Source organism: Mus caroli, chromosome X (assembly GCF_900094665.2).
Source record: "Mus caroli chromosome X, CAROLI_EIJ_v1.1, whole genome shotgun sequence".
In the NCBI taxonomy this organism is placed as follows: Eukaryota; Metazoa; Chordata; class Mammalia; order Rodentia; family Muridae; genus Mus; species Mus caroli.
In genome coordinates, this window is record NC_034589.1 from 84264380 (window position 1) to 84278340 (window position 13961).

At 38.7% G+C, this 13961-nt stretch overlaps 1 pseudogene; it reads right to left on the minus strand.

Annotated features, from left to right (window-relative positions):
• Positions 1–7367: 7367 nt before the first annotated feature.
• LOC110286878 lies at positions 7368–9623 on the minus strand (annotated as a pseudogene).
• Between the last annotated feature and the right edge of the window lie 4338 nt (positions 9624–13961).

Below are 13961 nucleotides of genomic sequence, written 5' to 3' on the forward strand. Positions count from 1 at the left end.
GGAAGGGAAGGGAAGGGAAGGGAAGGGAAGGGAAGGGAGGAAAGGAAGGAAGAAAGAAAGGAAGGAAGGAGGTAACCCCAACTGCCTACAAATTCACCCATGGTAAAGCACTTAGAAAAAACTGGCTACAAAAACCTCTCTTGCAAGAGGGTCCCTTGTACTGGAAGGATGAAGAAGCCTCATCCTTATAGGCCTGATACTAGGGCACTCCTTGAAATATAGGCACTTTAAGAAATTCACTAAACTTCTAATTTGCAAGGTTCCCTTCCAGCATCTGGTGACAGAAATTGTTCAGGATTTAAAACATCTGTGCTTCCAGGGTGCGGTTATTGGTGCTTTGCAGGAGGCAAGTGACGCCTATCCGATTGTTTTTTGTTTGTTTGTTTGTTTGTTTTTTAAAGATTCCAACCTGTGTAGTATCTATGGCAAACATCTAACAATCATGTCAAAATACACATGGATAGTATGCCGCACATGCAGAGAACATGCTTAAGAACTTGGGATCCATCTCATGGGAAGGCACCAAAACCAGACACTATTACTGATACTGTGATGTGATTACAGATGGGAGCTTAAGTATATAGGTGTCCCATGAGAGGCCCTACCAGCATCTGGCTGAGACAGAAGCAGATACTTATATACAAACATTGAACTGAAGTTTGGGATTCCAATGGTTAAATTAGGGGAATGTCTGAAGAAGCTGAAGAGAATAGCGACCCCCCCCCCCAGGAAGAAGAGCAGCCTCAATTTACCCAGACATCAAGGAGCTCTAAGAGACTGAGCCACCAACCAGGAGTATACACGGGCTAATCCTCGGCCCCTGGAATAAATACAGAAGAGCTTTGCCTGGTCACATCTTAAGGGAAGAAAATGTGCTTAATCTTTGAGAAACTTGAGACCCCAGGGAAGGGGGAAACCTGCTTGCAGTGAGAGGCAAGGGAGAGGAGGAATGGGATAAGGAATTATGGGGGAAACAGAGAGGGGGGAACAATGACAGGTATGTAATTAAATAAATAATAAAAATTGGAAAATGAGTATAAAATAAAACGATGTATTCAAATATGTAAAATAAATAAAAATACAGGAACCATTTTAAAAATATATCCACTATGAGGGGAAACATTTAATTTTCAAAATGTGTTTTCCCTCTCTTTCCTGTTATCAATAGTTCAGAGTGCTAAATATATTCCCATACAGTCAAGAGATACTTAAATATATGATTGTGAATTGAAAAATAGAGGATAAAAATCAAGTACTGGTAATATTTCCATTTTCATTTGTGTGTGAACTGTTATATAAATACAAGATGTACAGAGGTAATGGAAGCAAAATGTTTCATTGAAAACAATTCACTAATTAAACCTTATAACTATTATGAATAAATCTGTTGAAATTTTCTGATTAATGCATTTTTATCATACTGTAGACTCCATACATCCATTATACATCTAACTGAGTTGTCCTACAGGAAAGTGCATGTTTTTATTCCGCAAGTATACTGTTAAGATACACTAAACTATATATATATATATATATATATATATATATATATATATATATATATATGTGTGTGTGTGTGTGTGTGTGTGTGTGTGTGTGTGTATATATATATATATATATATATATATATATATATACACACACATATACTGGTCTTCTTGTGAACTTGCCCTGTCCATCTTTAAATTTTCGTGATCCAGAAAACATATATTCATATTTACTGAATGTTCTATCAAGATAAAAAAATGAGTCTGAATTTACTCTCATTCACTTTGGAAACAAATTTAGATAATTTAGGATAGTTGGTGTGCAAGGAAGTTAACACAGGACTATGATTTCTCTGTATTATCCTTTTGGCTCATAGTATGCTAGAATAAACATTGTTGTCAATTTGGACTAACAAAACTCTGGAAACATTGACCTGCTCTTTGCAAATATTCTTTATTATATATATTTTTTCAATCTCTATTGAGATTGAAATATGCATTTTTATTATTATATATAATATATATATTTTTTATTTTTATTATATATATATTTATATATATAATAATATTATATATATAATATTATATATATTATATTTCTTTATTATATATATATTATATATCTCTTTATTATATATATTTTTTCACACCTGTTCTTTTAAGGAAATGCTGTCTGCAGATGTCTTTTTTTAAATGTACAGATTGGCATCTGTTACAACTTTATGCAACTAAATTCTGTAAGTAATTAGGAGACTACTGCATGAAAGTCATGGGAATCTCTAAAGAACTCTCCTCTAGATATTTCAAATTGGAATTAAAATAATGTTCCAAAAAATTATAGCAAGAGTTTCATTTGATCATTAAATTGAAGTCATTTTCCCCACTGTCTTACAAGACACAACTTTAGTCTCTATGTCTTTGCTATACACTAACAGGACCAATGTATGCAAAAATAAAACCCGTGTTTGATTTCTAACTACTATACTACCTTTATAATTTATTAAATAATCTATTATCTTGTCATATGTATGATATATACATACATGCACATGTCAGGGAATACCAGGTGTCTTCCTCTACTGCTCTCCACTGTATTTTTTTGATAGCAGTTCTCTCACTGAACCTGAAGCTTACTGCAGCAACCTAATAGGATCCAGGGTCTCTGACTCCCAAGGCTGTGTCCACCTCCTAATCATGTGGTTGCAGTCATGTGTACCCTTACCCAGCTCGATGCTACAGATATGAATTCCAGTTATACTGCTTGCAAATCCAAGAGCTCTTACCAACTGAGCCCTCTCCATAGCCCCATTTTTCTCTCTATAATACCTTTGTAATTTTGTTCTGTTTTGAAACAGGGTCTTGCAATATAACCAGCCATCCCATGATCTCAGTATATAGTCCATACAAGAGAGCACTCAACTGAGGGGTTAAATAACAGGTTTTTGCTTATATTTTTTCTCAGTTTAACTATTACTTTTCCTTCTATAGATGAGAAATGAGAAATATTTCAATAGATAGATAATACACATTATATCTATCATATATATATATATATATATATATATATATATATAATTTTGGGGTATTAGTTGGTGATAAGGGAAGAAATTTAAATATATATATACATTTATTCCTTTATCACCAACTAATACCCCAAAATGGTAAATATTAGAAATCCCACCAACTTAGAAATTTATCTTACTTGCTTGTAGGACAGGGGAGGGTGCACAGCTCAAGTTCTATCATAATAATAGAAACATTGTGGGTGAGACATGTTTAACAAGTATTTAAAATAATATTTAAACATTACTTGGCTGTATGAATTAAATGTTTTAATTAATTAATTAACTAATTAATTGCATATGCATTGTTTTACCTGCGTGTATGTATATGATGTGTGTATACATGTGCCTGGTGCCCACAGAGGCTAGAATAAAGCATCAGATTCTCTGGAACTAGAATTTTGGATAGGTGTGAACTACCATGTGGGTAGTCGAATTGAACTCAGGTACTCTGTAAGGGCAAGGGCTCTTAAGCTCCAAGCAATCCCTCCAAGCCCTAGCAAAAATGCCCTAATACATTTGTCTCCTTGTTTGTTTGCTTGCTCCAGATATTAGAAAATGAAGTAAAAAACAACATTATGTAAAAAGCAATGGGTGTGAAAATTTGAGAGCAAATGTATGTGGGGATATCTCTGAACACTAGGGAAGGACTGGAACAGGTGCTGATTTCTCATCTCCTCCACAACCCAGATCCATATGGTACGGTCTGAGTGTCCTACAGAAGAAGGCACATCTTTTCACAAAGCTAAAGAATATAAGAGAAAATGTGCAGAAGATCTGAAATATTTGTGGACTGAGAAAATACCCAACTCAAACAAGGGTAAGCCCATATGTGAGGGTTGCAAATCTCTTTACAGTGTGCATGAACATACCCTGGCATACCTACCCTTACTGCCCAAAAAGCAATGTAATCTACTACTTTATCTTTCAAATCTTTTTGCTAAATACCTATCATGACAAAATAATCTGAGATCAATTCAGGAAACCCTGAAATATCTATATGGAGGGTCAAATTAGTCAGTTTTTATTGTTTTGGCAGTCACTAGAAATCACCAATGTTGTGTTAATATTGGTAGCATACATACTACCCATTTTTTAAAATATTTTTTTATTACGTATTTTCCTCAATTACATTTCCAATGCTATCCCAAAAGTCCCCCATACCCTCCCTCCCCACTCCCCTCCCCACCCATTCCCACTTTTTGGCCCTGGCGTTCCCCTGTACTGGGGTATATAAAGTTTGAGTGTCCAATGGGCCTCTCTTTCCAGTGATGGCCTACTAGGCCATCTTTTGATACATATGCAGTAGAGTCAAGAGCTCCGGGTTACTGGTTAGTTCATAATGTTGTTGCACCTACAGGGTTGCAAATCTCTTTAGCTCCTTGGATACTTTCTCTAGCTCCTCATACTACCCATTTTTAAAGGATGCTACAAACTCAGGATCTTAGTTATTAACTCTTATCTCTTTATGTTCTCTCATTTTTACATATAAATTGTACATGGCATAAATACATCTGCAGGCTTTTGTATGTGAAGAACCAGAGTTTGTATCAGGCAACTTCAATAGCTCTCTACTTTCTATGGAGACACAGGGTCTCTTGCTGAACTCAGGAATCAGTGTTTGCACTAGTTTGGCTAGCTAGCTTGCTTCAGAGATTTTGTACCACTTCTCTTCTCAGGATTACACAGGCAACCTGTCAAATCCACCCATCTTTTATATAGGTTCTAGGTATGTGAACTCCAGTACTTTTGCTTGCATAACCAGTCCTTTACCCACTGAGCCACTGCCTGAGACTCTAAGCCTTATTTTAAACCACAGTGCAGACTTAAGTTCAGACTTACTGGTTTCTGCAAGCAAGTTTCTTTCGGATCCCTTGCTGACCCTTTCTTAAAAACCAGCATGCAGGGGCATCTTCAGGCTTTGAGGTTCCCAGGAATTTATCCCTAACTCTGAATCTCAGTGAACAGTGAGAAAGATAATTCCCACTCCAAAGTTCGTCTTATTATGAAAATGTCTCTACATGTTTCCATGGGAGGAAACATAATACCGATTTCAGGAAGAATTCTTGAAGTACAGCCACTGTTGGGATGTTCAATTACATCCTTCATTTGAACAATAATCTGGAAATAAGGCTATGTTATAATTCATGGAAGTTTAGGGGAAGCTGATTTTTTTTTTCATTTCCTTACCATAAGCAAATATCTATCAAATAGAATTTGGTCACTCACTACCCAAAATTTACATTAAATAAGACAAAACATAAAACAACTTAAACTCTTCTAAACTATATTATAGTTTTAAACACTGTTTAGATTGCAAAAATCATTTTTGATTTCTTTTAAAATTATTATATTTTGCCAACAGATGTGTCTGTGCACTAAGTGCATGCCTAATATCCTTGGGGGCCAGAAGAGAGTTTTGGATGGATATGGAGTTACAGCCAGTTGTAAACTGTCATGTTCATGGTGGGACTGAGCCTGCATTCTTTGCAAGAGCCACCCAGCTCATATCTGAAGAACCACTAACTCATATCTCCAGCCATCAAAAGCATTTTGGTATAATAGTTTCATATCAAATGGTTTTATAAAAAATACAAACCATCTGTTATTGTAGTTATTATTGTTTCAACATAAAGAAATTATTCAAATTTAGTGAGAAACTCATAGAAAACCCTTAACCAAGTAGGATTTTTTTGAAAGGTAAAAAATGCTACTTCTGAACCATGACATTTCAAAAAACTTGCATTGACAAGCTAAACAACAAAGTGATTGAATCTAATTTATTTCTAGCTTTAATGTGCTTACATAATTCCATATTATTAATGTAGATTTAGAAAATGTGAATAAACAAAAGGAATTATAAAATTCCTTATCTGATGAGGAACAAAACTACTTTATCCTTTTGTCTTTTTCTGTGACAAAAGCCAAAGAAGAAAGTGTGTGGTATGTGTGTGTAGGGAACCATGAAAAGTAGCATGGTCTCTGGTTGAGGTAAGGCTAAAAGCCCCAGAGACCCTGAAGGGAAGATAGTCCTGTTCCCAGACATCAGGCCCCTGTCATTAGCCACAGCCCTACTCTCCATAGATTTGTGGCCTCAGTCACATAAGGGTAACACCCCAAGCCCTTCCACATGTAGAGGACATGACCTATAGTCACATAGGCTCAATACAGATCTCCATTTTAGTGAGCCTTCCTCTTAAAGGCCTGGAAGACTTAGCCAATAAGCTTTCCTTCCCAAATATTCCTCCCTGGAAAAGGTATTTAATCTCAGATCCAACTTGAGAATTGGAGTATGGTTTTACACACCCACTTTCTGCCATTACAGTAAATGCTTTAAAACCATGGACTACCTCTTTTCATCTGGATCCGCCGTGGGGAGCCATGGAGAAGTCCTTCACCTAGAGAGCCACTATCTAATCTCCCATAGAAGACTTCTCTGAGTTTCCAGCCACAACCACTACCAAGCTCAAGCCTACTGCTATCAATCCCTGGACTAGCCAGAGCTCCCCTCCCCTTCCTACCCACCCCAACACACCTCAACCCTGGGCCAGATCTAACCCACCAGCCCAGATTCCATTCTTAGCTCTTCTGAGACTTCCAGAGGTGCCTGAGTGCCCAAAAGCCTGGGAACCCCATGATCCTGGCCTCTTCACAGGCCCAGGTTTCAGAAACCAGCTCCAAATGTTCTGTACCTCAGACTGCTTTCCCACCCCTGTAGGGGTGTTCTGGGCTTCCCTATGGCCCAAAACCTGCCCAGTAACAGTGTGGGGTAAGCACAGTCAACTTCCCATGTCCTGCCTCCCCATGTGGCTGAGCCCTGTGGTGGAATAGATACAGGGCCCATAACCACATGTGTATAGCCAAGGGTGGCATTAAAAGAAAACACCATGGTTTGTTTTATTTTATTTTACTTTAGAACATAAACATTTCTTAAAATTTTTTAACAACCTCAATATTCAGAATCAAGTTACTGAATATTTTTTAATCCAACAATTTTTGAAGAACAGAAATAAGATCTTATAATATTAATTTTTTCACCAAAATCAGGCAATTCTACAGGCTATCTGTAAGAACACAAAGTATGCCTATTATAGTTCTATAATCATGTAGTATACAAGGTAACAAGATATAACAAAAGCAAGTAATACACAGGTGGGAGAGAAAAGATGGAGAGGAAATAGAAATACTTTAATTACAAATCGCTACAAAAAGAAGGGGAAAAATCCTATTACTCAATCTGATTTTAAAGTACTATGAAGTGGAATTCAGCTTCAGGTGGTATCTCAGGACATCTTTAAGCAGTCTGGCACTATGATTCTTAGTTTGTTTCCTCAGAGCTGCTGGAAGAGTCACTGAAATCTCCACCTCCAGCATGAATTCTAATACCTCTCCAACTGCGTCCATAATTTGACTGTGTCACATGACTCATGAGAAAACAAAGCATGTGGTTGTCAAACAGGGAAGTATGGCGCAAGGTAAAATTATCTCGTTTCAGCTTATTAATTTTAATCACATTCTTTAAGCCAGCAAGCTTCTTGGAAGGTTCAGCTATGGGTGACCAGATCTTGACTTCATGGTCTAGCCCACTGGATGCCAATACAGGTAGGTAAGGATGGGAATCAATACAGTTTATTGTTCCTCCTTTATCTGCCTCTAAAAACTGAACGATCTGGCAGGATGATTTTTCCCAGATGAAGATATGCCCACAATCGCTACCACTCATCACGAATTCACTTCTTGGGCCATAAAAATGTACACCTTTCACTGTAGAATTATTTCTGTGCCCTTTATATCTCTTAGCATATTGAGCTCCATCATTATCAGAAGAGTTGAAGATATAAATATCTTCATCATTGTAGCTAGCCAGGATCTCTGTGCCATCATAACTGTACATCAGAGATGTGATGTGTGCTGGGTAATCAGAGCTAAGAAGGTGATGAGGGCAGAATTTTTTGAGAACTCCATTGTTGACATTCTCATCAATTTTCCTTTGGTCATAAATCCTCATAAACTGATCTTGCCCACCTACAGCAAACTGGTAGACATTGGCAGGATTCACAAAGACTGTATACAGTCCCACTTTCTTATCACCATCTTTGATTACCAGCAACTTTGAAGCTGGGTGGGCTTGTCTGAGGTCAATATTGAAGACAACTGCATCTTCACCTGAAGTTAAGAACCTAAAGGGGGAATCTGGTTCCAAACCCAGTCTATGAGATGCTCCCCCATGCTTCACCAAACGCTTAGTCATGTGGGTGCCTGACACAGCAGATAGCTGTGCGACTCGTACCTGCCCATCACGGCCACACATAGCCAAGAGGGCATCATTACAGTTAGGAAGGAATTTAGCCTGCAAGATATTATTTTTGTGGCCACTGTCAAAGTTCAGTACTGGCCGTTTTTTAAGCCAGTCCCACACAATCACTTTTAAATCATCACTGCCACTAGCCAGCAGGGTGCCACGTTGGTTAAAATGAACAGTGTTGACACATCCAGCATGGCCTTCAAAAACATGCTCTAGTGAGAAACGCTGCACAAATAATCTTGCACCACAGGCTTCATACACAAAGCGACCACTTGAACCCAGCTGCCTATCCCGAAGGGCACTAAGGACATTCCATCGAGGTCTTGGGAGAGGAGATGTCTCTAAAGCTATCCATTCATCTATCAAACTATCATCTTCATCTATTAAACTATCATCTTCAATGTCATATTGATCACTGCTGTCCTCACTGGTCTGTTCATGTGTCTCAGAGCTCTCTTCCTGATCATCCACATCCTCACCTTCCTCCAACTCATGGTGCTGAACACGTCTGCTCACTGCTGGTGCTTCCACAACCTCACCTCCCTCCAATCCATAATGGTGGGAAAGACCTTGTCCTCCCTGTGCTCCCCTAACCTCTCTAGCCTCCAATTCATAACGTTGGAAAAAACCTTGCACTTCCTCTGCTTCCACAACTTCTCCTGCCTCCAACTCATAGTAGGGAAACATGCTTTGTACTGCCTGTGCTTCCAGGACCTCACCTTCTTCCAACTCATAACGATGGAACAGGTTTTGAACATTCTGTGCTTCCACAACTTCTCCAGCCTCCAGCTCATATGGATAGAACAGGCTTCCCCCTCCCTGCCCTTCCACAACCTCACCAGCCTCCAACTCGTATCGATGAAAACGCCTTCTCAGATTCTGCTCTTCTACAACCTCACGTTCCTCTAAATCTTGAGGGCTAGATGAGTTTTCCAAACAGCTGATAAAATTGTCAGAGTCCTCAAAGCTGGGAAGATTGGAATCACCATTGTCGTCATCATCATCATCGTCATCGTCATCATTGTCACCCTCATAACCCCGGTAACCATCACCAGAATTTACATCAGTACTTTGAGAGCTTAAAACACTGCTGTCTTCAGTGCCAGTAACATCACTTCTTGGTGTCAGAATCACTTCTGGATCCATAGTTTTAGTGTCAGAAATTGTCTCTGTGTCCACCAGGGCACCAGAAGTCTCACCCAAGCAGCTGAGTATGCTTATATTCTCAAAGGTCTCTGCAGCATTCGTGTAGTTCTCATGAGATGACATTTTGAAGGAACTTGCTCTAGTGGATATGAACTGCGGAAATCACTAACCACTCCGACTTAAAGCCAGCAGGTTCACCAAACTGGCAGACAACAGATTGAAGAAGTGAGAGTCCAGGAGCTACAAACACTCTGCACTGTTGTCCCACTTAAAAATGAGAGACCTGTAAAATAGGAGACCATTAAATACAAAAGTAAAATTGCTGAAATGAAACAGCATTCTGATGTGATGAGGTTCAGAAAACTTCTTACCCTTACCTCTCCAGGGCAACTTATTGGGGTTTTTTGTTTGTTTGTTTGTTTCTCTTTTTCTTCTCTTCTAGATGGCTGAGTGGAGAATCACAAGGCAAGGGGCAGCAATCACTCTGCACGGTCGTCACATGCAAAATGAAAGACCTGTAAAATGGGAGACCATTAAATACAAAAGCAAAATGGTATCCCTGAAACTGCGTGCTGGGGTGACAAACATAACACTAGCAGTTTCTCACCTCTCCAGGTAACTTACGGCAATGTACTGCCTTTATGTTTTGCTTTTTATGTTCTTTTCCTTTCTCCTTTTCTTGATCTCCTCTCTTCTAAAAGACACACATGAAGAAGCACTAGGCAAGGGGCAGCAAGCACTCCGCTCGGCTGTCACATGCAAAACGACCAAAGAAACAACAAAACCAAACCAAACAAAACAATAACAAAACAGGAAACCGTTAAATACAATGGCAAAATGGTGACCTTGAAACTGTGTGCTGGTGTGACACATAACACTAGCCATTTCTCACCTCTCTGTGTAACTTACAGCAAAGTACTGCCTTTGTTTTGCTTTTTATTTTATTTTTCCTTTCTCTTCTCGATCTCTTCTCTTCTAGAAGACACACGAGAAGAAGCACGCGGCAAGGGGCAGCAAGCACTCGGCCCGGCCGTCACAGGAAAAATGAGAGACCTGAAAAAACGGGAGACCATTAAATACAAAGCAAAATGATATCCCTGAAACTGCGTGCTGGTGTGACAAACATAACACTGGCCGTTTCTCACCTCTCCGGGTAACTTATGGCAATGTACTGCCTTTATGTTTTGCTTTTTATGTTCTTTTCCTTTCTCTTCTTTTCTCGACCCCCTCTCTTCTAGAAGACACATGTGAAGAAGCACTAGGCAAGGGGCAGCAAGCACTCTGCATGGTTGTCACATGCAAAACAAACAAACAAACAAACCCAAAAACAACAAAACAAAACAACAACAACAGCAAAACAACAACAACAACAAAACAGGAAACCTTTAAATACAATGGCAAAATGGTGGCCTTGAAACTGTGTGCTGGTGTGACACATAACACTAGCCATTTCTCACCTCTCTGGGTAACTTACGGCAATATACTACCTTTATGTTTTGCTTTTTATGTTCTTTTCCTTTCTCTTCTTTTCTCGATCTCCTCTCTTCTAGAAGACACAGGAGAAGAAACACGCGGCAAGGGGCAGCAAGCACTTGGCAAGTCCGTCACAGGAAAAATGAGAGACCTGTAAAACGGGAGACCGTTAAATACGAAAGCAAAATGGTATCCCTAAAACTCTGTGCTGGAGCAACAAACATAACACTAGTCGTTTCTCACCTCTCCAGGTAACTTACGGCAATGTACTGCCTTTCTGTTTTGCTTTTTATGTTCTTTTCCTTTCTCTTCTTTTCGCTATCTCGTCTCTTCTAGAAGACACACATGAAGAAGCACGAGGCAAGGGGCAACAAGCACTCAGCACGGCCATCACAAGCAAAACGACCAAAAAAACAAAAAACAAAAAAAAAAACAAAAAAAACAAAACAACAACAGGAAACTATTAAATACAAAGGCAAAATGGTGGCCCTGAAACTGTGTGCTGGTGTGACACACATAACACTAGCCATTTCTCACCTCTCCGGGTAACTTACAGCAATGTACTGCCTTTATGTTTTGCTTTTTATTTTCTTTTCCTTTCTTTTCTTTTCACTATCTCGTCTCTTCTAGAAGACACACATGAAGAAGCAGGAGGCAAGGGGCAGCAAGCACTCAGCACGGCCGTCACAGGAAAAATGAGAGACCTGTAAAATGGGGGACCATTAAATATGAAAGCAAAATGGCACTCGGCAGAAACAGCACACTGACGTAATGTACATCACAGAAGCCGATGAGGTTCAGAAAGCTTCCTTTCTCACCTCTCTGGGTAACTTAGCATGACTTACTGTTTTTGTTTCTCTTTTTCTCCTCTCTAGACAGCTGACTGGAGAAGCACAAGGCAAGGGGCAGCAAGCTTTTGGCAAGGCTGTCACTGGAAAAATGAGAGACCTGTAAAACGGGAGACCATTAAATGCGAAAGCAAAATGGCGGACCAGAAACTGCGTGCTGGGGCAACACATATAACACTAGACATTTCTCACCTCTCCGGGTAACTTACAGCAAAGTACTGCCTTTATGTTTTGCTTTTTATTTTATTTTTCTTTCCTTTCTTTTCTCTATCCCGTCTCTTCTAGAAGACACTAGAGAAGAAGCACCAGGCAAGGGGCAGCAAGCTTTTGGCAAGTCCGTCACAGGAAAAATGAGAGACCTGTAAAATGGGAGACCGTTAAATGCGAAAGCAAAATGGCGGACCAGAAACTGCGTGCTGGGGCAACACATATAACACTAGCCATTTCTCACCTCTCCCGCTAACTTACAGCAAAGTACTGCCTTTATGTTTTGCTTTTTATTTTATTTTCCTTTCCTTTCTTTTCTCTATCCCGTCTCTTCTAGAAGACACTAGAGAAGAAGCACCAGGCAAGCGGCAGCAAGCACTCGGCACGGCCGTCACAGGAAAAATGAGAGACCTGTAAAACGGGAGACCGTTAAATACGAAAGCAAAATGGCAGACAGGAAACAGCACACTGACGTAATATACATCACAGAAGCCGATGAGGTTCAGAAAGCTTCCTTTCTCACATCTCAGGGTAACTTAGTGTGACTTACTGTTTTTGTTTCTCTTTTTCCTTTCTTTTCTTTTCTCTTCTCTTCTCTTCTCTTCTCTTCTCTTCTCTTCTCTTCTCTTCTCTTCTCTTCTCTTCTCTTCTCTTCTCCTCTCTTCATTTATTCTTTTTTATTCTCTTTCCTTCTCCTTTCTTTAATTTCTTTAATTTGTTTCTTTTCCCTTCCCCAACCTCTCTCTCAGCACTTTAAGAATTCTGCTACAACAGAGATAAGGCTGCTATATATACTACTTATTCTCATTTTCTTACATTCTTCTCCTGTTTTCTTTCCTTTTTTTTTTTTAAAGAAATATTTGTTGGGTGTATGAAGGAGTCCAGTCCTTGTGTGAGTTTTGGGGATTGGTCTGGTATTGTCAGGATTGGAAACAAGCACTTTTACAATCTGTACTATCTTTTCAGCCACACAAAGTTTTTGGAATATTGTTAACTTGGTACACTTTTGGAAATGGACTTAGTGGAGACCTATTAGAAAATAAGTGGTTCTCTATTTAATATTATTTCATAACCCTCTTAGAGCTTTGTCTGAAGTAAATGGTTAGTGTGAAATGAAAATAAAAGCAGGTTCCATTGGAAGTCAACTAAGAACTCTGTATCTGATGATTTTGTAATATATAATAAATTAAAACAATTCAAATATATTCATAAGGCTTTGAAAATGAAAACATTTATCTGGCAAAAATTATATAGGGGTGAACCACAAATGACAGTATAGCTAATTGATTTTCTAACAAACAATTTTTGTATGAACAGATGTCAGATTCTATATTAAACTCACTTTTCCACAGAAATATTCATTGTTATCTAAAATTTGAGATTAACTTAAGTCTCCTGTACTTCCTACAGGATCCTATACTGAGCAGAATTTAGTCCCCTCCTTATAATCAAGGTTAATATAAACTCATGAATTCAAAAAGTACATGGACATGAATAACTGATCTACCAATTTAAGACAGAAGTATGTTTGCTGTCTCTTTCCATATACATGTTTTTTGAGTCCATTCAATTTAAGGTGCTTGTGGAGAACCAACCAAATTATATGAAGAAAAAAATGATATTATAGAACTACAAAAATATTTTCTAAAGCCTTCAGAATGTAAAGCAGTCTTTGTGGAGAAGCAGTCTTTGTGGAGTATTTTAGCAAAGTAGAAGAGCTGCACAAAGAATGATCATTGATGTCACTATGTTAGTTACCTCCAGATTTGAATAATTTATATTAGGATGATAAGACTATATTTTCTTTTGTGTGTGGAGGAGTGATTGATGTATATGCATGTGAATATGTCTGTACATGCACACAAACTTGCATGCATATGCATAATAGTGTGCTTACATGTGAGTGCATGCTTTTGGAAACTAGAGAGTGATA